The sequence below is a fragment of the Anser anser genome (assembly GCF_964211835.1).
Source record: "Anser anser genome assembly, chromosome: 2".
Taxonomy (NCBI): Eukaryota; Metazoa; Chordata; class Aves; order Anseriformes; family Anatidae; genus Anser; species Anser anser.
The window spans coordinates 63,025,187-63,052,556 of record NC_139721.1 but is presented as its reverse complement, the minus strand read 5'-3'; positions in this window follow the sequence as shown (position 1 = coordinate 63,052,556).

Below are 27,370 nucleotides of genomic sequence, written 5' to 3'. Positions count from 1 at the left end.
CTGCCTATGGCAGCGGGTTGGAACTGGGTGGTCTTTAAGGTCCCTTCCAACCCAAATCATTCTGTGATTCTATGAAAAAGGCCAATGGTACCCTGGGGTGCATTAGGAAGAGTGTTGCCAGCAGGTTGAGAGAGGTTATTCCTCTCTGCTCAGAACTGATGAGGCCACATATGGAGTGCTGTGTCCAGTTCTGGGCACCCCAGCACAAGAGAGACACAGGGCTCCTGGAGAGAGTCCAGTGGAAGGCCACGAAGTTGATCTGGGGAACAGAGCATCTTTCCTGTGAGGCCCAGAGAGCTGGGCCTGTTCAGCCTGGAGAAGAGAAGGCCGAGAGGGGATCTTACCAGTTTTTATAGGCTAGACATCACGAAGAGGTTCTTCACCGAAAGGGTGGTTGCACACTGGAACAGGCTCCCCAGTGAAGTAGTCACTGCACCAAGCCTGTCTGAATTTAAGAAGAGATTGGACTGTGCATTTAGTCACATGGTCTAAACTTTTGGGCAGACCTGTGTGGTGCCAGGAGTTGGACTTGATGATCCTTATGGGTCCCTTCCAACTCGGGATATTCTATGATTCAATGATTCTATGATTTATAAATATCTTAAGGGAGGGTGTCAAGACAATGGGACTGGACTCTTTTTAGTGGTGCCCAGCAATGGGACAAGAAGCAATGGGCACAAATTGAAACACAGAAAGATCCATCTAAATATGAGGAAAAATTACTGCAAGAGTGGCAGAACACTGGAGCAGGTTGCCCAGAGAGGTTGTGGAGTCTACTTCTCTGGAGATATTCAAAACCCACCTGGACTTGATCTTGTGCAACCAATGCCAATCTGTTCGCCATTGTTAAATGTCAACCATGGCCCTAAAATTTGTGTTAGAAACATTCGTTCTCATCAGAATGAAAGTTTCAAAATCTTTTTTTATTCCCAAACATGATTAGAATTACTATTAATATCTCACATCTGATGAGTGCCACACCTCAGCCATCTCTTAAGTCTGTGCATTTTCATCTGCGAACATGATTCAATTTTTGGATAAAGCAAAGCTAAATGATATTGAGCTCTGTCAGGTTCAGGCCAGTACAAAATTATTTGAAGGACAAAAGGGCATTGCTCAATAAATTATCATTTTTCACTATGGGGGAAGACCTGGTATTTTTCATGTAAATGCAAAGGCAGACAGACAATGAATGGCTTCTCCTATATTTAAATGTATTTTTGAAGCTCTAAACATTTCCTTCTTTACGTGTTAAGCACACTCTAGAACCATATTTTGCTGTGAGCTATACTGATTCAAATTTTTTGAGTAAAATTTCCCTCTCATACACCAAGAAAGAATTAGTTTCAATTGCACTAGACCCTGAAGTCATTAACTTGAGCAGAATTATCAGTACAGGTCATATAGAATTGTCAAAACCCCAGCACAACAAGGGTTTGTCTTTATTTTAAATGCTAGTATTTCCTTGAATAACAACTAGGAGCTAAGCTGTTGGAAGGGCAAACCAGTGAGTTTCATTCAAATGAGAAACTGCGTAAAGAATTATAAGCAGAGAAAAATCCCCATAGCAGGGAAATGTCATGTATCCAAATACCTTTGGATAAGGTTCTTCACCATAAATCTACAGGTCCAGTTAAGACACAGATTTGAGCCTGCATAAATTAGGCTCTGAAGATTTACTCCGAATTATTCTTGCCTAAATTATTTGCTGAAGATAACAGTAAAGGACATAGAAATCCTATAAATTAAGGCTGGATGCAAAGAAACCCCAGGGTTCATTTAGAGTATATCTACATTAGGGCTTTAATTTTGATCATGCTGCTGGTTGGGTTCAACAGACTGGCTCCCATTGTGCCATGCTATGCGGTACCACAACGCAGCCATAATCCAGCTCTTGCCTGAAGAGAGTAGTAATTACTCTGAAACACAGGTGAAATAACTGTTGAATTTGAGCCTAGGTTAGTTCCCTTAGAATAAGCAGAGGTACATTTTATACTAGATATACTACTTGCAGCAGTTTTTGTTTCTGTGTTTGCTGAGAACGAGTATTAAGACATTCACTTAAACAACAGTTCTTTATGGCTGACATTTCATTAGTCTGCATAACCCTCCTGAACGGGTCTGCTCGGATTAACGAGTATGACACTCGGTAGTGGATCTGCCCTGTATCTCTTTTACCAATAGTAATGTGAACTAGTAGAATTAAGTTTGAAAAATAAAGAAGCCTTTGCACAAATCGTTTTTAACTTGCATCCTTATTCAGTTGATGACACTATTATTTAACATGTAAAAATAATAACAATCAGATAGTTTTCTTCTCTCATTTTAGTCTTTCATAACAAAAACAGTTTCATAAGACTAATCTTAGGGATTGAAAGCGGTGTTTATAAATATATTCATAAGAAAAATGGATTTGAGCAGTGCTTGTCTGTGTAAGCCTATTAATCATCCCTGCTGAAAGTCACTTAAGATTCTGTGTTAAAGAAATAAATCTCAGTGGGAAATGATGATGTTTAGCTACTTGCATTGCTAGAATCACTTAGCGAGTTATTAAAAGTCAGGGCCATTCATACTGAACTTTATTAATCACATAAAATATAGATATAACAATGAACCCAGATGATATTTACTTCAAACTCATAATGACTTACAATAAGCCTTGTTATTCTCTAAAAATTAATAATTAGCTGTAGCAGTGGGTCTTTTTCTTTTAAAAATGCTAAATATCTTCCCTCTTTTCTTCATATGCATTATACAATTGCTGTAAAGATGCAGAGAAAAAATGAGCAGAACTGAAAGTGATTCAAATTAATTTCTTTTTCAGTTATCTAAAGGAATTCAAGTCTAGAAAATACCTCCTAGCTCAAGTGTATTGTAGGCAATTACTGCATAAAGATAATGTATGCTTCTGTTTTAGTATCATGGAGCAGCAGCAATTTCAACATTATTCCTGAAGTATAGCTTCTTTAAAAACATTCAGTTTTATTTATTTCCCTTCTCCTTAGGCTATATTTCTTCATGACTGCTGATTAAAAACAAACAAACAAACAAAAACTTTAAAGAAGTTAAAAAACTTTAAAGAACACTTAAAGAATCTAAATACAATGTGTCAAATCTGTTCTTTGATTTTCTACCTAAACTTTAAAACTTCAGGTTTTATATAGTTAATTTCTTTATTAGCATTTGGGGGATGAAGAGTTCTGTCTGTGCATGTGTACATGTGTGTGCTTATGTTGCAGCCCAGGAAATAGAAATGTTTCAGATCACATTAAGCACAAAGACAGAAAAGTGTTAATAAGTTTAAGATTCTAGACAGTATAAAACTAAATTTATGTATATAAACCTTTCTAACATAAATCTAAGGAATCAAAAACCACAGAAGTCTAGCTGCTTTGCCAAGACTCACACCAATATTCAGTCTCTGAGTATAAGTTTAAGGCAGAATCCACATTACTAGGCTAATACTCACAAAGCTAGACATCACCTATGTAATTTTCCTATTAATTAATAAAACAACCCTGCATTTTTATGGCTTTAGTTTTAAGAATTCAAGACTCACTGAACCAAAATTTGATCAGTTGAGGCATCCAGTCTGGTATTTGCAAACCTCTATTTCATATTATTAGTCAAATTTATGTTATGGTGTTGGTTTTCATTCTCAAGGAATTGAATTTGAAAATACTGAGCAATGATGGGTTTTCTTTGTATCTCAGGAAAAGCATAATCAGCAGCAAAGAATCCCATTCTTTATACATCACATCATTACTCACAGTAGTAAATCTAACAGGTAGAAAAGCAAACATTTTCAAGACACATATTTGAAAGAGCTTCTCAGTAATTTATATGAATGGGGATATTGTGATAAAATATATTCACCTGTACAAGGCTATGTTCTGTCGCTCGTTCTATTCATTTTATATAAATCAACCGTTAAAGATATGGTGACCGAGTAAAGCTTTTTAAAAGCTCTTGCTGACTTGCTCACCTCCGCAGAAAAAGATTAAAAGCAAATTCTGACCAGTATTTGCACTTACTTATGAGATCAATACACACTATTGAAATTTTAATGAGGAAGCAACATTTTTTAATGCTGGGAAATGACCTAATTTATGTGCCTGCACTAGGGAATCTAAGCTTCATGTGTAAACAACAAAGATGAGTTTAGATAGTCTAGAAATGGCCTCCAGAGGTCAGTTCTCTCTACTGACTACCACAGAAAACTAGATTACAACAAATGATCGTATGCACCATATGAAAAGTAAAAACATAAAGTTAAAAAAAAAAAAGTTCCAATAGATTAAAAACATTATTCAACCCAATTGCTCTCACCTACATCAAAAATCAGCCAGTTTCTTGCAAACACATCAACTACAGTAAGGATAACATACAAATAGTAATGACAGTGCATTACATCAACACATTCCAGCCTGCTTTCCTACTCTGTATGCTTGCCTCATGTAATGTGATGTCTAACATAGACATCTCTGAGTCTTTTTGATGGTTTACCAGAAGAATTTATTTCTACAGAGTAACTACCAAATAGCAAAGAGAAATAATGATTAATTTGTGTAACTGTAAGAACTCAGTTATATGCTGTTGATGTTTATATTAAAATAATCATCTTATCAGTTTTTGAGTCAGTCCTAGCAGAGCTATACCAAAATACATGGAAGATATTTTTCAAACTGTCTAGTAAAGTCATTGGAGCACAACAAAAGTAGGTAAAACTTCCTCCAAGAAAATTCATATTTAGCTTTTCTTTTCTTTTTCTTTCTATTCCCCCATTTTATTTTATTTTATTTTATTTTAATTTTATTTTATTTTATTTTATTTTATTTTATTTTATTTTATTTTATTTTATTTTATTTTATTTATTTTATTTTATTTTTATTTCATTTCAGTTTATGCATTTTTTAGACATATCCTTTTGTTTCTATGTTATCCAAATGAATGTTATACTTTTACTGATAAACACTTCTGTTTTATACACAAAACTTTCATTTTCACTCTCTCCAAAAAATAGTGTTCAAGTAATTGCATACTTCCTAATAAATACATGAGTAAATTCACCAACAGACTCTTAGGTTTCAAATACATATATACAAATCCATATATTCCTGGTCTCTTCATTCAGTTTGGCTACATTGGCCCATATCCCCCAGAAGAGCCATGGGTGACCTGTGTTGCCCTTCTCAGAGATACATCTCTTTCCAAAAAGACAGCCCAGGAATGGTTAGCAGAAAGTTTGTTCTGAATAATGCATAATTGTGCAGGACCTGGGAATCTTTCTGGTAGGTAGAGACAGCTCTGTACTCAGCCCCGGCATGGTTCTGTTAGCAATACTGAACTATGCTGATAAGCTTGTAAGCAACAAAATGTTTCCATGCAAACTGGCTGACCCTGTAAATGGTTTAAACCAATTCCTGAACACCTACTGTCTCCCTTGGCTACAAATTAAACTTTATTGACTTAATTTCAGGCTAAAACTGTTCAGTTCTTTGATAAAATAGGAAAGAACCCACTTAAGAGTCAACATTTCACTGTTCAAAGCCAAGACATTGTTATTTATTCAAATACATATGATAATCAGCAGTAGTGTAATTTTACTTTCTGTATTAGTGATATACTACATATTTTTTTTTGTTCCAAAATATATTATAAACATTGGTAGTCAATTATTTTTGATTTAAACAAACTAAACAAGGTTCTTAAACTCCGTGTTAACTGATTTTATTTTTTTTTCATAGATGTCAACTTGTTAGCAGTGGTCTTCATATATTCAGTAAAGGCACTGGATTATGTGGTAGAGCTAAAATGGTAAAAACGTCTCTGTACTGCTGATTTGAAAGTGCGCAAGAAATGAGCTCTCCTTAGAGCACTGAAAAACTGCTGCTTGCAGAAGGATTTTTGTCAGAAATAAGCAAGTAAAACATTTGTTTCTGAAAATGTGTCTGGAAGGAAGTTACTTAAATTAAAAAGGAGGTAGATCTGACAAGGGAGACTTCCTTTGGTTCAAGGCATTTTCTGCTTTCTGTGCATTCAAACTCAGAGGCTGACTGTACTGCTGGTGATTACTTGATTACCCACAAAAGTGAAAATGAATCTTGTTCCAAAGTTTTGAAAATATTGTATTTGAGAGATGTTGAAATTTGAGACCAAGCTTTACAGTCTCAATTTTGTTTTTAACTCTGAACTATTCTGATAAACCCAATAAATCTATTTTTTTTCCCCCTTGGAAAAGATCAGAAGAACTAGTACATAAACCTGTCTCCTACTTGGCTAAGAGAATCACTCACTTGTGCTAAATCAGTAGATTTCCTGTGTACTTTATCCAATCTTATGAAGTATTCCGTAAGATTTTTTGAATATATGGATAATGTATATGGATAAAGTGTTATTGTGGAATGGTAACATAGATGTAATTTAAGATGCTGCTTCCATGTATCCCCTCTTAAAGTCAAATGAACATTTGTGTGAATTGCCATTCATGAAATTCATTTGCCTGTTAATCCTATACCGCTTCAACTAAATAAATGGTCTTCACTGCTTTTTTAATTTATTTTTTTTATTTTCAGACGTTCATCTGACCCTAATTGTAAATGCAGATCATCAGACACCCAAAGCCACTCAAAATCATATTGAAACTTACAGTAGAGTCCCCTGTTTGCAGAATCTTTTTCTTTCTTTATTCTTTCTTTCTTTCTTTTTTTTTTTTTTTCTCATCAAGACAAGTAGGAAAACAGTGAGGAAGTCTAAGGAGCTCTTGGAGCTTTCTTGGAACTTGCTTACACAGCAAAAAATAATCTGAGAATTTTATAATCCTACTGCCTTAAAGAGTGAGAGCTTTGTGATTTAATACCTATAAAAGTGTGCTTATCGGGGAGGAAATGATTTTCCATCCATATTAATTAACTCTGTGATAGCATAAAGACTCGAGGAGAAATCAATGTCAATATTACCTGGCGGTACTCCCTTGGCAAGAGAAACTATAGATAGTCTTCAGTTTATTGTCAGAAGTACAAACTTGCAATTGTAAGGCAGACATAACTTCAAGTGCTATTTTAAACTTGGATTACTTTACAGTACCTCTTTTTTATCAGTTTTAGCCATTTTTATTCTCATTGTATAGCTTAGCTATGCAATGTGTATCTCTTGTGTATGATGTATAATCATACTTTTTTCAGATAAAAGCAATGCCGAAGAAAAAAATAAAGCACAGAAAATCAAGACTTACGATCAATTACAACTACTCATTCTTTAAAGAGTATAAGTTCTTCTGAGATTTCCTCAAGCAGGAAGTAAAATTAAAAGACCACCTCAATCTTCCCAACCTTCACCTTGCAGAGTCAAAAGCTGCTGAAGAAGTGGGCACATCTCCCTTGTTCTACAATTGTTGACAGTATTATGAAAATCATTCATGAAGTATTATGCATTTTCTATTTTATTTCAGCACAATAATTTTGTGTGTGTAAAGATCATCAAGTGTATGTTAAATACCACTGATTTCTGTGGTAGCAGCTGATGAGTTGAAGCCCCATGGCCCAACATGTGATTGCTACCCTTGGGCTGAGAGGCTTCAGTGGCAATTTGCAGAAGTCACTGACCTTTATTCTTCTTGTTAATGGGGCTGCCTTCTAGCATCAAAGGTCCCGTGGTCTTTCACCTACCTAACTGAGAGGAAAGTTGGATCAAATTTGGTGTTTTGATGGCATTCTTCCTCACCACATGATTCTCTTGGGTTGTACAGAGTTTTTTTGGGACTCTGTTTATAACTAAATTGCCATTGCAATTTCTACTTGAAAGTATTTTTAATGAGCATGAAAAGCATCTGTGGTAGTTATGACTGCAAAATACCAATTTCAGCTTCTTCTCATCTTTATAATTATTTTGCTCACTCTGTCTTGTTTGTTTGGTTATAGTAATTGCATTATTAATATGCTTATGCTGATCCCTCATGCTGCTTAGTGGGCTGCCTTTTCTCCTCAGACAAGATTTATCTTAAAATCAATATATTCCCCTCAGACTGAAAATGAGGAATTTCTCATTTAAAATTCAAGTACAGTATTCATGATAACACACCTAGTGTTTTATGTCAACTTCATAGAACTATGGTACTAGAGAGTCAATTCCTCAGAGAAGATGCAGAAGCATGAGCAGTTCTCAGCCTTCTCCCCAAACAGCATGTGTTCAAGGCAACTTTCTTGTTCTGCTGAAAGTTTTGTCATTGTTATTTAAACTTAAATAACAATCAATTAAACTGAGATGAAGGTTGTTTTTTTTGTTTGTTTGTTTGTTTTAATTTTTAGGTGTTTCCTGGTATGAGAGGCCTCAAGGATTTTGCCATCACAGGCTGCATTAAAAAAAAAAAAAAAAAAAAAAAGCAGTCCAACATAAGATTTTAGGTTCTGGAAACCAATCCTAAAATCTCTGTTTATTCCAAAGGTAATTCTAAAAGGAGTTGAAAATGCTACATATCCATGATTCTATGAATCTATTGTAACTGAGACACTTGTGGCTGCCTTCCCACTGTACCTAGTCTGTGTGACAGCTCTTGATATGCTTGTATGGTAGTGAGGGATTTGAGGACCAGGCCACTGGAAAGGATGCTTTCTGAAGAAACACTTGACTTTCTTTTACAAGCTTTGAAGTGGGCACTTAAGAAAAAGACATAAGTGTTGGAAAAATATTAATTTCACCTATAAACATCTACATACATTAGAATTTTGGGTTCCTGCTGACCTTGAAGTGAGTGGTCCTGCTGAGCATATTTGGCCTTGGGTCAGAGATATCTAAGGAAGCATCTTCCCCCCAGCCCTCCCTGCCCCATGACATATTATGGAAATCAGTGCAGACACTCACAGAGAGGTGCTTATGCAGAGCTGCTTATTTTGTCAAGTAGCCAGCTATTGGCAATAAATTCCAACTAGAAGTATCTTGATTTGCTGGAATTATTTTTCACTGAGTTTCACAATCTTTTAATTTGATTTCTCTGGTGACTTGGAGAAAGGAGGGCGTGGGGTGGAACTGGGAGGTATAGGTAAAACAGTTTTATTGGGCCGGTTTTAGAAAGTCTCTTTATGCAGCAGGGAGCAGGAGTCAGGGTAAAGGAAAGGAAGGGCAGAGAGAGAGCTTATAGGGTTCAGTCTACATCTTAAGTTCCCCTTAACTTCCACTCCCAATGGAAAAGACATGCTGTGACTGATCTATGGAAAGACAACCTCTGTAACCACCTGTTAATCTATTACTATTTAAGATTTGCACATTAATATGATATAGCTGATTTCTGATCTGGGTGACACAAGCCAGAAATGGCCACATTGCCTATGCTTCACACGTCATGACACCTTATACAGTGATTCATTTTACTAAATTTCTTTGTGTATTTTGTGTGTTTCTTTTGTGTGGGAGGATGAGAGTTTAAAAAAAAAAAAAAAGCTAATATACCTTGTTACCATAGATTTTAGAGGTTTTCAGCACATTCTACCCAACTGCTAAAGAGACATGACAAAGACATGATATAATTTTTTAATTTACTTTACCTAGTTGAATATCCTTGAACACATCAAAAAAAAAAAAAGTGCAATACTTTTGAAGGTGTTTTATACAAGTTATTCATAGGAGGTAAGATCATTATCCTTATAGTCACATGAAAAAAAGCATCACTAGTGAATTTCTTCTTTATTAATTATCCATTTCCTTTGAATCTCCATGGTGCTAGAAAAGACTTTTGTATGATTCAGTTTATAAAGGCCTCTAGAGCAACTCTCATCCCCTATTCTGACTGAAAAATATTTGATAAAAAACACCAACTCAATTTATTTCAAAAAGTATCTGGCCTAATAACCTAACAACTCCCAGTGAACCTTTATTGTTGTACATAGGAGCAGAAGAAAGATATTCTTCTGTACTTGACAGTCTGCCATATGGTGTTTCTGGGTTTGAGGACACAGAAAGAGAGAGTCAGTCTATAAAGTTAGCATAACTACTTTTGGACACAACTGGATAGTAGACATTTTGTTAACTGGTAATACAAATGTTTGTCATCCTTGAAGTGTAAAGGAAGACTATGTCAAAAGGGAAAGCAAAAATGCTATCTCTTCATAGGTAGATGTAACCTAGCTTCTACAGATGGAGGTGTAGCTATTAATGATTTTCCTTCTGAGTCCCACTAAAACCTGCTGCATGACCCGCAGAGGCATTCCTAGGGAGGAGGAGGGGGAAAAGTCTTATCAGAAATGGCAGTGATGTTCTACTTTAAAGGATGAGAATTAAATGTCCAAAATGGAAGAAACAGTGACTTTCATGACTTTTGGGCAGCTTGCTTTCTAGAAATTCAGTAAAATAATTCATTATTTTTTATTTTACTTGACAGAACTACTCCAAAAGAGCTTAGTTACAACAAACTGCAGATGTCATGTTTGGAAACTCATACAATAGCTCTACTTTTGAACCATCCATTCTCCAAGCCTTTGAAACAAAAGAGGAGGCATGCAATTATGTATACTAAGCATGTTTTCCCCATACTTAATGAGAAGAGTAAACTGTCAGCACTGAAGAACCTAAAATTGCAAGTTTTATGAACGTTTAGCATGTCAGAAAAGGTCTCCAAACCACATTCATTTTAGTGTACCCTTCAGCCCTTAATTTCAGATGTATCTTGTTTTTATGACATGTTAAACAGTTACAGATGTATTTTTCTGCAGCTTGATCCCTTTTGAGTCAACTCCCGTTTTCATCTCAGAATGCCCAGTGTCATATGACTTTAGTTTCTCTTGAAATCAGAGCTGGCTCAAGTGCCTCACTACAGGTCAGCAGGCTATGGGAACAGTTACGGGCCTGACTGATAGATGACTTGTATGTCTGAACACACTGTCTAAGGTAGCCCGTGTCTTCGAAAGACCACGTAATGCAAGTGCCACACTGTACTTCCTCCTGCAGTTTTATTTTTTCTGTGCCACTTTGAAAACTGACTCACTTTTTATCAATGTGAGATTCTTCAAACATTCTTCAAGTATACGTATGTATCACAGGAGTCAGGACAGCTGTTTCTTTCTGGAAAAGTATTCCTGCTGTATTTTAGCTGTGAGCATTTTGCTGTATCACCTTCAAAGACAGAAGGAATCTGCACTATTTACTTTCTTCTACCAAAATGCATATTACAGGGCTTATTAAAATATAAATGAAGATGAGAAGGTAATTATATAGAAATGTTGGAAGTTTATGGAGGAGTTATTTTGCAGGAAATCCCAGGTAGTACATCATAGCAAGTCATTGCATTAAGGTCCTATAAAAATGTTTGGGACAAAACCTTTTAAGATTTGAAGTAAAAACTGTAGAAAGTCATTCTACAAATCATAATTTAGTGAAGAGTAATAGACAACAGCTCTGTTTATATTTCTATAAAATGAAAATGAAATGTATACAGATAATGCCATTGCCTGCTCTGAGACCATGCAATTTACCAGTGAGAATGTTTTGAGTGGATTATTCTGTACAGTGCTTCTTAGAAACGAATGATGGAAAAAAAACACAGCTTGCGCAACCTTTTATGCAACCATCCATAAGAGATGACAGGACCTTTGACATGGTCCGTGCCTTCGTGGTTTGCTGATGGCTGCCTTTGCATATGTATATCACAACCAGCACTCTACCTCCCGTTCCCACTGCCCTGAAGTTAGGGCAAAGTTAATAAGTTAATAATGCTTTCAGTGGCACAAGGAACACCAGAAGCCTTGCTTAAGGCCACTCACTCTTGCACTGAAACTTACCCATGGGCACCTAGCCAGGATTTTGCCCTTGTTGTTACTTAATGCCAATTTGCCTTGTATTTAATCCTTTTTCTTCTTCTTCAGATACTTGTCATCATGAATCCAAGGCTGCAAAGTAATCCTAAATCATATCCCTGATATATTTTTCATTATTTCTGCCAGTATTTTCCACCTACTGCAGGTCACATCGTCAAGAAAAAAAAAAGTCTCAGCATGTACTATTTAACAGCGCACATAGCAGCTGTTTCTCTGGAAGCATTGACTGCCTCTTGCCTTTGACATTTGCAGTTTTTGTATTTAAAAAATAGTTGAGAAAACTTTACTATATGTGATTAACATTCTAGATTAATTGCAGCAATATGTGAGCTGAAAAGTGCTAGAGATGCAATGCATGCAGTGATTATATTGTCTTCTACAAATGTGCAAGGAAATAAATTAATTTTAGTAGAGGAAATGGCTTTATGAGGAAGGGCGCAGTTCTTATTCAAAATGGAATAATCTCATATGGCTTACAACTCTTACTTTAACCTCATTTGTAACTTGGAATGCCTGCAATAACTTGATTTGTCCCCGCAAAGCTTTAAATCTTTGCCTTGTTTTTCCTTTGTTCATTCTAGATAAAATTTTGGAAACAGCCAGAGGGTTTGTTCAAAGTTTGAAGTACGTTAGAAGACTATGCGCCCATTCAAAGTGCCTGTAACAAAAATATTTTCTATAAAGTCCCAGTAGGAATTACAGCAAAATAAGCCTTTAGCTTCAGAGATAAGGAAGTGTATGAATATTTGTTAGGGGACATCAAAAATAAATGTTATAAAAACTAGGAAAATAAAATCAAAGCCACTATTCTCACTGACATCTTTTTAAAAAAAAATGTTTTAACAAAAATAATTGTTTTCACACAGACTAACAGCCTACAAATGCCTTTTGAGTTCACACACAAACGTGGACTGCATCTTTTCTTTAAGAACAATATATTTTCTTTAAGAAGAATGCTTAATGTTGGAAATGTAGTCTTAAAGCAAGCATCTCTCGGTGCAACGGCTGCAGAATCATGAGCCAGTAACATGTCACATCACTGTATTGGCTAAGGATATCAAAATTCCCGAGCCATTTGCATGAAATTTCTTCTAATTTTTCAGATGAGATCACAAGGATTGCTCATTTTTGCTGGATAAAATAAAATTTCATTTTTCTTACCTTCCTTTACTTTCAGATAAAGATGATAATTTCAACAGAACGTTGTGGAATTTGATAGGCCTTCATGAATGTGGAGTGCTTTTCATGTTTTTTCTTTTCTTTTTTTTTTTTTTTAAGGATTATTGACATTAAAATTGGTCAAAACAGATCTTTTACTTCATGATTTTTTTTACATTCTCAATTCGTTTGTAAATAGAAGCAAAGCCAAAAATATTTTTATATTGCAACAAAATATGATGTATTTTCAAATAGATAATTTAACTTTTAAAAAAAATAAAAAAGCATTGCACTTACAATGTGCTGCTTTTATTAAAATATTTCATACCATACTGCAGTGCCTACTGCTGCTCCCAACATCTTCACAAAAATTATACCATATTGTGCACTTCTACCGTGTCATGTAAGAATGAAATGAAATGACATTTGTTTTGATATAGTTTCTCAAGTTTTCCAAAACAAATGCACTTTCATTGAATGAACCTCCATTTGTAATTTCTTGTTTGCTGTTTGTGGGAAATTTTGCCCAAATTGGCATCACTTTTCATGGAAAAAGAGCCAATCAAAATGATAGTTTCAACCAAAAACTGCTTTGCTGACCAACTCACCTGCTATGCATTATCTTCAACAGAGAATGCCATGCATTATCTTCAACAGAGCACTGCCTGCTGCTTTCAGGTCAGCGGCCAGGTTAAGTGGGTGGCTTAGCACAGCAAATAAGGAGCACAGCAGGGCCCTGGAATTCTGCTGGCAGCAAGGCACTCACCCCTCTTACTAGCCAAGTGCACAGTTAAGTGCTATCCTTTAAAATGCCAAACTGTTTATTTTATTCCTCTTATGCGTCTTTTTCTACAGAATATTTCTATTTGTTTATCATGTTGACAACATGGTGCAAAGCTCAGTAGAGGTTTCTATCAGAGCTTAACCCATTTCCAAGCAAAGACGCCAAGATTTTTCCAGCATACTGAGTTTTGTTTGAAAGAAATCAAGTGAATTCACACATTCTGTAAGCACAAAGGCTAAAATCTATTTTCAGACTACATCATCACAGAGAACAACATGTTCTCATTTAATGTGACTCTAGTGCCTGTAATAGAAGATAAAACACAAAGTATTTCTTTGGAATGGAAGCTCTATTAAAAGTATCATGAAGATAGCCTACATAATTGTATTCAAGTTATCAAGCATATGAAGTCTTACAAAAAAAAATTCATTCAAGCTATAAGGAAGATTATTTTTTCATTGTTTAAAAAACCTATACCAGTGGAGAGTAAGGCTTGTAAGGCTTTTATCTAGCTCCATAATGTCATAGAAGGAAGGTGAATCAAGCCCCAAGTCTGTATCAGATGATGGGGAAACATCAAACAGGCAGGGAAACACTGAGTATCTAAGACGTGACATAATATGGTTGTAGGATTAGATCTGCAGAATGCTCATGCCCACTTACCAGGGACAAACAGTAACGATTCCCTCTCTACAACTTCCTGAGGAGAAGCGGAGAGGGAGGCGCTGGTCTCTTCTCCCTGGTATCAAAGGACAGGATGCATGGGAACAGCACAAAGCTGCACCAGGAGAGGTTCAGAACAGATATAAGGAAAAATTTATTTACCATGAAGGTGATCAAACAGGCTGGAGTAGGCTTTCTAGTGAGGTAGTTTGTGCCCTATGCCTTTCAGTGTTCAAGAGGCTGTTGGATAATATCCTCAGTCATGTGCTTTAACTTAACTTGATTAGCCCTGAAGCAGTCAGGCAGTTGGCCTCAAAGATTCTTTGTAGGTCCCTTCCAACTGAACTACTCTACTCTACTCTATTCATCTTACAAACAAAAAACAAACAAACAAATTTCCAGTGATTTTCCTAGAATGCATGCAAGACAATTTACTTACAGCACCTCTTTCATATACCTATTCTATTCCCCAGAAAGTCAGAATTTATCTAATGAAACTACTCTGGCTAAGTTGAAGGCTCATGCACTGAATATTCCAGAGTATTCTGCAGCCATATCCAACAAGCCCGGTACGGCCCACATAGTACAACAGTATTTTTTTATGCAGAGTTGTTTTATCTGATAACCTTTGGCCTGCTCCCAGTGTGAAAGGGCAAATTCTTTGTTCCTCATTCACAAGGTTATTGATATAAGGAGAGTGTCTCTTAGTATGTCTTCTCTCAGCAATGGAAAATAAAACAATTGATACAAAATTAACTTCCTATTATTGCTCCTACTGTTGGTACAGAGCCTGTACAGTCCTTGAATAAATCTCATGTGCAGTACAACTGCATTGTTTCTACTGTCTGAGAGATCTGGTAGCCCATGAATATAGGCAGGACGATATTAGTATCAGTCAGCAGAAAATTTTCTTTTAGGTTCCCTAATCTGCAAAAGTGCCCAAATAATAAAGTTCCTTTATTATTTAAAGAGATCATAGGAGAGTAATACAGCCACTGTGAAGTTTATATCTAAACTGGTGGACCCACAATTATTTTTCAGTCATATGTTAACCTTGTGTCAGAGCAAAACACCTCAACATGCAGTGATTATAGGCTGTCCACTATTATCTATCTTTTCTGAAGATGAAAAAAAAAACATATCCAGAGACCCGGATTTGTCTGATCTCCAGCTGGTTTTCTATGCAACAGCTCTTAGTACTTCTTGTTCTATCCTCTCCCTCAGCTGTCTGCCTCTTAGCCATTAGGGCATACAAAGAGAGACAACCTCATCTATTCATAATGTGCTTGAGTGCTAACCTAGTATTACCACCTTTTACAAAAATTATCAGACATTATAAGAGAATGTTTTTTTAAACAGTATATGCTTTTGCTAAACAGCAATTATTTAAGCTAAACTGCTCCATTCAAGTATCTGTCTCAAGCACGGAGTTTTGGAGGAGGGAAATCTCAGCCCAGATGGTTCAGCTGCTTCTGAGAACAGGGAGATGCATACTATTTATTCAAATTAAAAATAAGTCTGGTCACCCCCTCAGAATAGTGCCATATTTATATTTATTTGGGAGAAGAGAGGAAGATCTTTGGCCACTACAAAGCTCTTTGAATTCTATTGGCTTCCTGCATGGAACCAGTGCAGGCACAGAATAGGAGAGACCAAAATCAAATGTCTAAAAATTTCACATTTTCTTGCCAGAAGAGCTGACCTTGGCCCAGTCTGCAACTACTTTTGGTGCATGGAATTACAGACCTTTTCTGGCACATGGAATTCATTTATTTCAGCTCCTATGCAAAATAAATAAAGAATAAAATAAAATGTGGATCAGCCTAATATCCCTGGATTGATGGAAAATTTCTTGATATCTTGGTTTACATTTCTACTGTGTAATATTATTTTGTGCTGCTGCTCTGTAAAGCTCAGCATCCCTCCTCTTAAAATGAGCTAGGAATTTAACATTAATATGAGATTCTTCCTGTCTACGGAAAGGAAGCCAGAGAACACCTCTTTGCTAACACTGGCCCTAACAAAGTAAGAACAAATCCAAGGGGTTCAAAAAGCATTCAGCTAACACAGAGCAGGTAGTAAATGAAACAGTTAATGAAGTTTTAAAGGTCTCATATACTTAATTATTTTAAACTGTATCCTGCTCATAGACTGGTACTGGAGGAAGTTAAACAAAGTTAATTAGCAGGTATTTTGGCAGTCTGTTCAGTTTAATTCTCTTGCTACTTCCTGCTAGGTCAGAGTATCCAGAGGGTAATCATGAAAAAGCTTCAGAAAATTCTCTCTTGTTTGCATGGCTGTACATCATGAGTGACTGCTCTTACACCCTCACTGCACATATTATTTTAAGACCTAGCTGAGTGGATTTTGCTGTTAGAGATGCAAGTACCCACATTACCCACATTAGTAAGGTTAGGAAATAGAAGAAACAATTTCTCTTTCTCAATTACTTAGAGAAAACCACAATACAGCCACAGCCTTCAGGTAGTATTTTGTTACCTGACTCACCTGATCCTCTTGAAATAAGGTGTAAAAATACTGGCTTAACAAATTAGGATGACTTCTCAGGATAAATGGGGACATTATTGTTTGAAACCTATACGTATATAGTCCTTGGAGTGGACAGCATATTTGGTAGAAAGAGGTATCACTACTGCAAATCCAATGCGTGATCTTTTTAGAATATGAAACCCACATTTTGGGTGACCCTAAAAGACCGGTGTTAGACTCTTAAATCAGAAGCTCACAGTAGTCTTGAGAAGCAGGTTCACACAGTAAAAAGCCTAAAACACCAGATGTGTTCAGTACATGTGTTTTAACTGTATTTCAGTTTTGAAGAAACACCAGAGGTAAATGGTGTGGAGCTGTGCTTTTTCCAAGCATCTGCAGACATGCAATGGGAAAGCTGTCCCAGATCCACAATGAAAAACTGCAGAAGGCCCAACCAATGGGAAAACCTCTGATTTGCAACGTGACTTCATGCCCTGACATTATTACATCAAGTTCTAACTCTAGGATCCAATGGAGCAACTGCTTGTTGCAGGATGAAACACCCAGCGCAGGGAACAGCATGCCAATTACAGCCTCTAGAGCCCTTCAGCCTGCTTTTTCACTAACACCAGCATTTCATGGCTGACAACACTTATGGCAAATCCATGGGCTCCTGTGGAGCTGTGTTCCTTGTTCCAAGGAAGTGCTCCTTCCACTGTACGCTGTTTTATTTTCTTGTGAGATGGAAGCAGCTCCTTTCTGGGGGCAGTGGGCTCTATTCCAATTACAGCTTCATACATCTCAGTTTCATAGTCACAGAGTTCTCATGCATTTGAGCACCTGCACAGTAGCCTTTACTGGGGATTTTGCTGGTCATCCCTAAGGTCACAGAAGGCCCACATGTAGCACATAGGGCTAGGGAGGTAAAGGGGCACATAAGAGGAAGCCACAGTGGTCTCTATTACAAGGAAACTGCCTCCTTTTTTTTTTTTTTTTTTTATTCCTCACTGTGTTGCAAAGCAACACAAATGCACATATATACAACAAACAGAAATAACAACTAAATATTTTAACCTTAGTATTATCTTGGTAATTAGTGACCCATAATAATCTTATTCTCTGTAGTGTTTTTTTCTTAAACCTTCATTACTTTCACACATATGCACAAGTCCACTGCAAAATCTTATAAGATCAGGTAAAAAGCACTAGCACTACTACCAGAGAAGATTAAATCTAAGCTGTTGATGGGTTCAGATTTAAACTTTTCTTTATCAAGTAGAAGTACGAATTAGTCTCACATTTGTTTCTGAAGCTAAATGTCTTTTGAGTGATGTACTGTATACAGAGAATAAGCATATCTTGAGGCCTGTGGTATGTTTTTTAAAAATGTAAATATTACACAGTACAGTCCTTGGATCTGCATAACATCACTGGAAACATCTGCAGAACTTCAGTTTCCTCTAATCTTATTACTTTCCAGACAGCTATAAACTGATGCCTCAAAATGCAACACTTACTATAGGCATAAAGGTTTCTTCTCACCAAACAGAACTCCTCTGCTGGAGAAGCAGTCCAGGGACAACAGCAGTGGTAAGCTAGGGTTTGTGGCCTTGTTGTGATGAAGATTAATATGAAGTCATTCACAATCCTTCTTAATTTTTTTAAGTCTGTCTTCTACTGTGACCCTTCAAATATTAGCATGTTTTTTCCTTAAATTATCAACTAATCACATCACTTTACAGCACCTTCTACAGAGCTATTTTTCCCTCTGCAGATGATTTAAAATACAGAATTCAATGAAAATATATCCCTACTTTCACTGTTTTAAATCTTTGCAGTTTTTAAATCAGTTGCATGACTTCAGGTGCTGCATAGGCAAGATTTCATTCTGACTTTTTAGAATATTTGGACTTGCAATATTTTAGTAATTAGAAAGCAGTTGTAAGTGCATAGGGATAGTCTGCTAGCCTTTCATATTTATGGAAGACCATTCCATGCAATGATGGCTGATATGTGTGACTTTTTACAAATTACGTTATTTCTGGAAATTTAAATAAGAATTTTTTAGCTTATTTTTAGCTTAATATTTTTAGCTTAATTAAGCTGGTTTAACCATTATGATTTTATCAATTAAAGGTTGGTTTAGCTGAAACTAAGAAATACTGTCATTATATTCAATCTTTATTCATGGAAGTCGAGCTTCTAGAAACATGTATAGAGGTGTTTTAACTGGTTTTAGTGGTACAACTAATGCTATGGGCTGAATCTTACACAGGAGGTAAAAAAAAAAAAAGTGGTAATAATAGTCCTTTTAGGCTTAGCCTTGAAAATTAGTCTTTACGTCAATGCATAGGGAAACAGATGTGCATTTAGAATGATAGAATCACTTAGGTTGGAAAAGATCTCCAGGATCATCAAGTCCAAACGTTAACCTAGCACTGTCAAGTCTACCACTAAACCATGGTAAGCACCACATCTACATGTCTTTTGAATACCTCCAGGGATGGTGACTCAACCACTTCCCTGGGCAGCCTGTTCCAATGTCTCACAACAAATTCAGTGAAGATTGTTTTCCTAGTATCCAACCCAAACCTTCCCTGGTGCAACTTGAGGACATTTCGCCTCATCCTACTGCTTGCTGCTTGGGGGAAGAGACCTGCCCCCACCGTGCTACAACCTCCTTTGATGTAGTTGTAGAGAGCAATTTGAGCTCCCCTTGAGCCTCCTTTCCTCTAGGCTAAGTAACCCTAGTTCCCTCAGTTGCTCCTCATAAGACTTGTTCTCTAGCTTTGTTGCCCTTCTCTGAACACGCTTCAGCACCTCAATGTCCTTTTTGTAGTGAGGGCCCCAAAACTAACACAGTATTCAAAGGTACAGCTTCATCAGAGCAGAATACAGAGGGACAATTACTTCCCTAGTGCTGCTGGCCACACTGTTCCTGATACAAGCCAGGATACTGTTGGCCTTCTTGGCCACCTGGGCACACTGCTGGCTCTTATTCAGCCGGCTATCCACCAATACCCCCAGGATCCTTTCCTCCGTGAAGCTTTCCAGCTGCTCTTCCCCCCAGCCTGTAGCGTTGCATGGGGTTGTTGTTCCCCAAGTACAGGACCTTGCACTTGGCCTTGTTGAAATTTCATACAGTTGGCCTTGACCTATCAGTTCAGCCTATCCAGATCCCTCTGCAGAGACCTCCTACCCTGGAGCAGACTCGCACCTAACTTGGTGTTGTCTCCAAACTTACTGAGGGTGCACTCGATTCCCTTGTCCACACCATTGATAAATGTATTAAAGGAAACTGTCCCCAGTGCTGAGTGCTGGGTACACCACTTGTGACCAGCCTCCAACTGGATTTAACTCCATTCACCACAGCTCTTTGGGCCCAGTCATCTAGCCAGTTTTTTACTCAGAAAAGCATACACCTGCCCAAGCCATGAGCAGACGGTTTCTCCAGAAGAATTCCAGAAGAATTCTCCAGAAGAATGCTGTGGGAAACAGTGTTAAAAGCTTTACTAAAGTCTAGATAGACAACATCCACAGCCTTTCCCTCATCCACTAACTGTGTCACCTTGTCATAGAAGGAGATCAGGTTAGTCAAGCAGGACCTGCTTTTCATAAACCCATGCTGACTGGGCCTGATCACCTGATTGTCCTGTATGCTTTGCATGACAGCTCTCAAGATGATCTGCTCCATATCCTTCCATAGCACTAAAGTCAGACTGATGTGCCAGTTGTTCCCTGGGTCCTCCTTCCAGCTTTTCATGCAGATGGGCATCACATTTGCTAGCTGCCAGTCAACTGGGACCTACTCTGATAGCCAAGACTGCTGATAAATGATAGAAAGTGACTTGGCAAGCACTTCTGCCAGCTCCCTCAGTACCCTCAGGTGGATCCCACCTGGCCCCATAGATTTGTGAGGGTCTATTTAGAGGCATATAAGCGGTGTAGCAGGTCATTAATCATTTCCCCTTGGATTAGGAGGGCTTCATTCTGCCCCCCGTTCCTACCTACCAGCTCCAAGGGCTGGGTACCCAGAGAACAACCAGTCATACTAATAAAGAATGAGTCAAAGAAGACATTAAGTACCACAGCCTTTTCCTCATCTCTTGTCACTATGTTTCCCCCCACATCCAATAAAGGATGGAGATTCTCCTTAGTCCTCCTTTTCTTGTCTATGTATTTATAAAAACATTTTTATTGCCCTCAATGGCAGTAACCAGACTGAGCTCAAGTTGGGCTTTGGACCTTCTAATTTTCTCCCTGCACAGCCTCATGACATCTTTGTAGTCCTCCTAAGTGACCTGCTCCTTTTTCCAAAGGTCATTAGCTCTCTTTTTCTTCCTAAGCTCTACCCAGAGCTCTCTGTTCAGATAGGATGGTCTTCCCCGCCAGCTTGTATTTCAGCACATGGGGACAGCCTGCTCCTGAGCCTTTAGGATTTCCTTCTTGAAAAATATCCAGCCTTACTGGACTCCTTTGCCCTTCAGGACTGCCTCCCAAGGGACTTCACCAACCAGTCTCCTAAACAGACCAAAGTCTCTCTGGAAGTCCAAGCTGGCAGTTCTGTTATCCTGCCTTCCTACTTTTCCAAGAATTGAAAACTCTATTAATTCATGACCACTATGTCCAAGATAGCCTCAAACCTTCACATCACCCACAAGTCCTTTATTGTTCACAAGCAAAAAGTCCAGCAGTGCACCTTCCCTGGTTGGCTCACTCACCAGCTTAGTCAGGTAGTTATCTTCCACATGCTCCAGAATCCTCCTAGACTGTTTCCTCTCTGCTGTGTTGTATTTCCTGCAGACATCTGGTAAATTGAAGTCCCTCACAAGAACAAGAGCTAGAGATTGTGAGACTTTTCCCAGATGTTTACAGAAAACTTAATCTGCCTCTTCATCTTGGTTGGGCTTTCTGTAACAGACTACTACAATGACATTTTGTTGTCTTTCCCTCTGACTCTTACCCATAAACACTCAACCATTTTGTTGCCATTATTAAGCTCTAGATAGTCAAAACATCCCCTAAAAGACAGGGCTAGCCCATCACCACTCCTTCCTAGCCTATCCCTTCTGAAGTGTTTTCATTTTAGGTGTGAACTCTGTCCAAGATCAGAAATGAATTGGACTGAAACTTCAAAATTCATCAACAAACCTTTAAAATTATGCATGTGGAGCAAGATCAGCTAATCAAAGGAAAACTGAAGTTGGATAAAACTTCTGAGTAAATTCACATACTGAAAGTCAGTTTTACCGGAAGTAGTTCAAATGCTCTGAAGTCTGGTAGCACAACTGCAAACATCCTGTGTAGCATAAAGAAATGCTCATTCTGATATTTCCAGTCCCCCCTAAAAGTGTTACATGAAATATTCCCTCATGAGCAATATTGATGTTGCCCACAGGTTTGCAAAGTTTGCAAAGGAAAGGAGCCTTTTCTTCAGCCAGGAGCAAAGAGAATTTCAAAACACTGAACTTTGTGTCTTTCATTTTACAAGTGAATGACCTCTTTCTACACTCAATGAATAACAAATACAGGAAGAAAAACTATCTGCTGATTTCTTCTCTTATCTCTTTAAACCCATTTATCAGTGAGGATATGTTCTTCTAGTCAGATGTAACAGTTAAAGCTTGAAAACACAAGAAAAATATAAAAAACAGTGAAGAAGAAGTCTAAATATGCATCAGTTCTGCCAATTTAAATTAAATTTATCTTCTATTTTAGTAGCATAAAAAGATTGGTGGAAGAAAATGTTGATTTATGAAATGCGATTATAAAATATACCAGGCCTGGATGCTTGATTAGATTCAATCTACAAATCCTATTCCATATATTCACATATAATTTAAGGGTAGATGGTTCTTTCTTCTAAATCCAGAGGCTGTCAGGTGCAGATGATAAACAAGAGAAAGTACAGTGCTTGTTACAAAATGTGAATGTACTACTCTGCGGTAACATCATTTGACCTGTACGTGTTAGATAACTGTTCAGTGATTTTTGACAAAAATAAAAATTCAGCCTGTGAGCAAAAAGGCCTTTACTGCTTCAGTTGTATGATAAAGTGAATTGTTTTTGTCTGGTTTTATATCGTGTCATATTTAAGGTCCTGATAATGTTGCAAATTTTGTGCTATAGGCTGATTTCATCATTAATATAGTTCTAACTGTAACTGTCATAAAGCCCGTTTGTAGGCGCTATCCCTGATGTGCATGACTGCAGTTATAGTAATCTAGTCTCCCATTTCAGCAGTATAAACAGCCTTATGGAATAAGAGACTGTTTGTTTGTTTGTTTGTTTCCATAATCACACATTAATGCAAGCTGCAATTCTTATTTAGAAAATCTGAGAACCCATCAACATACAGGAAATGTACTTACAGTGGGGATTGCAGTTTCGTTCTACATCAGAGCTAAAAATTTTAATTTAAATTTAATACTGGTTATAGGATAAGAGGCAGCCCTGGCACAACCGATGGTGCTGCACAGCAATGTCCACCCCACGTATACTAACAGAGTTCTTCACTACTTCTTCTCTATCGAAACCCCTGGTTGGGTGACAGCCATGCAGCTGATGCTGGAATCTCTCTGGTTACCTTATTCCTTATCTGGTTGACAGTTTCTTCTGACACAATCTCAGATCTATGTAAATGTCAAATCCCCAAGATAAATTGCCATGAGGACAGAATCAAACTTTTAAGGGACTATCTTGCAGAAAATCTTTTTGCTTAAATGTAAATCTTGCATAGCAGAGCTGCTTAAATCTTAATTCAGTAAAACCAAGTGTGAAAAAGTGTTGTTCACTCCCCAAGCTTAGAAAGTCTCATATCCCCAAGCTTAGAAAGTCTCCTTTAGGAGAACAAGAGAGACAATTCTAAATCCATCCTCTTTTCTGCTGTGGTGGCACATGTGCAAACTAATAATCTCATTACAGTACCAAAATGGAAATGGAAAAGGACTGCAACTTGTCCTTTTAGATCTATCTACAAGCTCTGTTATAGTTCTTTCTCACTTTCAGAAATATGTGACCTTCAGGCTGCAACTTTGCACTCCATGTTTTTGTAACAGGTTCATTTTTTTTATCAGAGACTTGAGCTAGACCAGTTGTGCCATCTGAGACTGAAACAAGGAGAATATGGAGGTTTCTTCACAATGTTTACGAAAAAGGCAAGAAAAACTCAAGGATGGTAATCTCCAATCATATCTTCTCTGAAGAATACCACACTGCACTCAGTGTCACACTGTAGTGTGGGGTAGGGTGACAGAAGACGCAGTAGCAACCTCAGAGTTTCTTTAGGGAATTATTACCTGTGGCCACAAGAAGCTCTTGTAGCTGTCACTGTCATTCTTGCAATCTTGACTGCTTTTCTTGTGGGCATACAGTGTGCTAGTTATGTAGAGAGAGAGTTTATATAATCACACTGTATTTGTTCATGGAAGCGTAGTTTCTCTAAGTGAAACTCCTATGGGCTAAATCAAATTCTCCTATTCTCTATTCTATAAATACAAGCTAAATCAAGGAGACCTGTATTTTCTACATTTAAAATGTGACACTGGAGCATTTATAAATTATTTTGAAACTGAATTTCAGACTTTTCAGACTGGGTATCTAAATTAAAAGAAATTTCTGTCTTCGATTTATGACTGTATGCTTCATCTTGAGAAAAAGAGAGACTACTATATCTTTGTATCATGTGAGGTGAAGGTTGTGAAACACCCTAGAGCTGCATTTACAAGCAACATAAAAATTCATGAGAGGATAAAGAATTCTCCCTTTAGAACTGCATTTTTACAGTATAGGCTATATATGATAAATAAGGCATAATAAGGCATCACCTGCATGTTGATAAACAGTAAGTAAAACAGACAAAATAGTGAATAGCTGTCTATAGAACACCATCCAGCTTGTGTGCTGAACAAGGCAGGTGTCCTGCTGGAGAATATCATTCGGTTATGCAGTTAGACAGTGGCAGTCCTTATCCTTGCATTTCTTAATTTTAGAAACCCTGACTTAATAGCTCTCCTATCTTTGGGTATCTTTGATTCTGTAGGTATTAAGTATTAAAGGAAGACTGAAGTTTTGTAACATGGTAAACAACAATCAAGAGATCACATGTCCTTACTCAGCACTCACAAAATAATGACTTTTTTCATGTCTTCTAATAATACTCCTAAAGAAAGAAGCAGAGGAAGATTCAGATATGTTACAGGAGAATTTAACGACTTTGCAGTGTTTTATCATTTCTACATTTTTTCCCTTTTTCTTCTTCCTGCAAACATTCCTTTAATCTCAGTCTTTTCTGCTTCTCCTGTCCCAGATCTGTCCCAGATCTATCCCAGATGGACAAGATATAATTCATCAAATGGCATAAATATGGAACTAAATTGTCATATCAGCTTCAGATCTTCTAGGCCAATTTTGTCTTTAGGGAACATATTCTTCACTGATGAAGAAGAAAACAGGCAAGGAAGAAGAGGAGCTGAAGTGGGAATTTACAGGAAAAGTGTAAGCTATGGCTTTGCTGCTCTGTGAGTTCAGGGCTGTTTTTGTTAGTGGCAAGGGAACTTTTGCACACCTAGACAGAAGGAAAAATGACCAGGGTTACGGATATTCTAAAAGAACAAGATAGGTGTATGGACTAGAGTGTACTAACAACCCCATATTTTGGTGCAGGAAGAACCAGGAACTAGCCCACTTCTTTTGCTACAATACTGGAATCTGCTGAGGCTGAGGTACATCCTGGTGCATTCTCAATAGTTATAGCTGTTGCATAGTTTGCAATGGAACACATCAAATTAGAGCTACTGAAGGAGTTACTGTCCTCAGTAAGACTGGACTGTGAAAGCCCCTACCCCGATGTGTATTTTACTTTAACTGGAGTAGAGGATTCAAGACATTATGACTGGTGTCTTCCCAAACCCTGAGTTACTCACAGAGAGAAGCATATGCAGAAGGTGCTATTGAAATTAGTCTTAAAAAAAAAGACATTACTGCTTTCAACAAGCAAAAAAAAATAACCAAGTAAAGCTAGAGGTAATGTTCTCACTAATACAAAATCCCTTTTATTCCTACGTCTGTCTAGTTTTCTGAAAACTCTTTTAGAAATGGGTAGAACTGATCTGTAGCTGGCTGGGTTCAAGGTGGATGTTTGTTCTGTATATCTGCAAACGTCTTGCAGCCAAGAAATATTTGATTATTTGAAAGAAAAAAAAGGAAAAAATAATTTTAAGGAATCTCCTAAAATAAAGTTTCTTGCTACAAAAACTGTCTTCTGACTCCCAACTGTGAACATAGCACAGAAACATCTACCTACAGCTGCACTGCATATAGCTTTTGTTAGCATAAATCACCCACACCCACAAAGGCATACAAAACTATTTCCAAGGCATTTGACTTGTGCTGGCATTGTGCCATCTGGGAGAAAAAAACAAAAGAAAAAATTCATTTCAGTGACATTCATTGACCTAAGCCAGAAACAAGGTACTAAGATATGCTTTTCTCTTTCATTCTTGTGAAGTTAGAGGCAGCACCAATTTAAACTGTGACTGAGGCTCTGCAATGATGCAAGTCTATCTTACTACTTCAAATTTGGTGAAGCAACCTGAGTTTACATTAACTAACTTTCAAGGATTCAACCAATTTAAAGTTTTTGGACAATGACAATTATTTGAAAACATTCCTACAGGTTTATTTTCTTCATTTACATTTGTTTGCTGTCTCCATCTCATTCAAAGCAGACAGGACTGGTTTGCTTCTCTCTTCTCTGGAAATTTGCACTAGGAACCATTGTTAGAATCAGAATCCTGATCTAAGAGTATGATGAAAAATGTTGCACTCCAAGTTGGAAATTGGAGAGGAAAATGTTCATGTATACGTAAGAATTGTACTCAAACAGCTGATTACACCTCTTCTTACACCTTAACAGATGCTTACACCTTTTAAGGGAAAATTTTAAACCTGAGAAGCAACAGGTAGTTTCTACATTTCCCTTGGGGATAGTGTACTCTTCTGTATTTTGCTTCTATACAAATAGTTCAAAATTTAAACTCATGTTGTCAGTCATGCAACCAAACAACCTTGCACGGCATTACATGTCCGTCCCCCCCCGAGATAGATCAAGCCCTGAATGCAAGACCAGACAAGTAAATAATGCCAACATGTAAAACTAACCTGTAAATACATTACTTTTTGGCAGGTTTTTTGGCACTTTGTGGGGCTTAACTGTACTTCAGTGAGAAGAATGTTTTCTGGTGTGAACTGAAATTATACCTCTATGCCACAATGTCTTTTTTCTTTTTTTTTTTTTGGTGGGGTGGGAAGGCATAATTCCTTGTGGACACCTGAAGGAGTTGCAAAATAATAAAATTTAGGTGAAGGAAAATTCCTTCTCTTAATTTTTGTTGTTATTATTGTTGTTGTTTTCTTTTCCATATGGTCTTAAAATGAAGGTCACATTTTCTGGCCTTTGGCAGATTGTAAG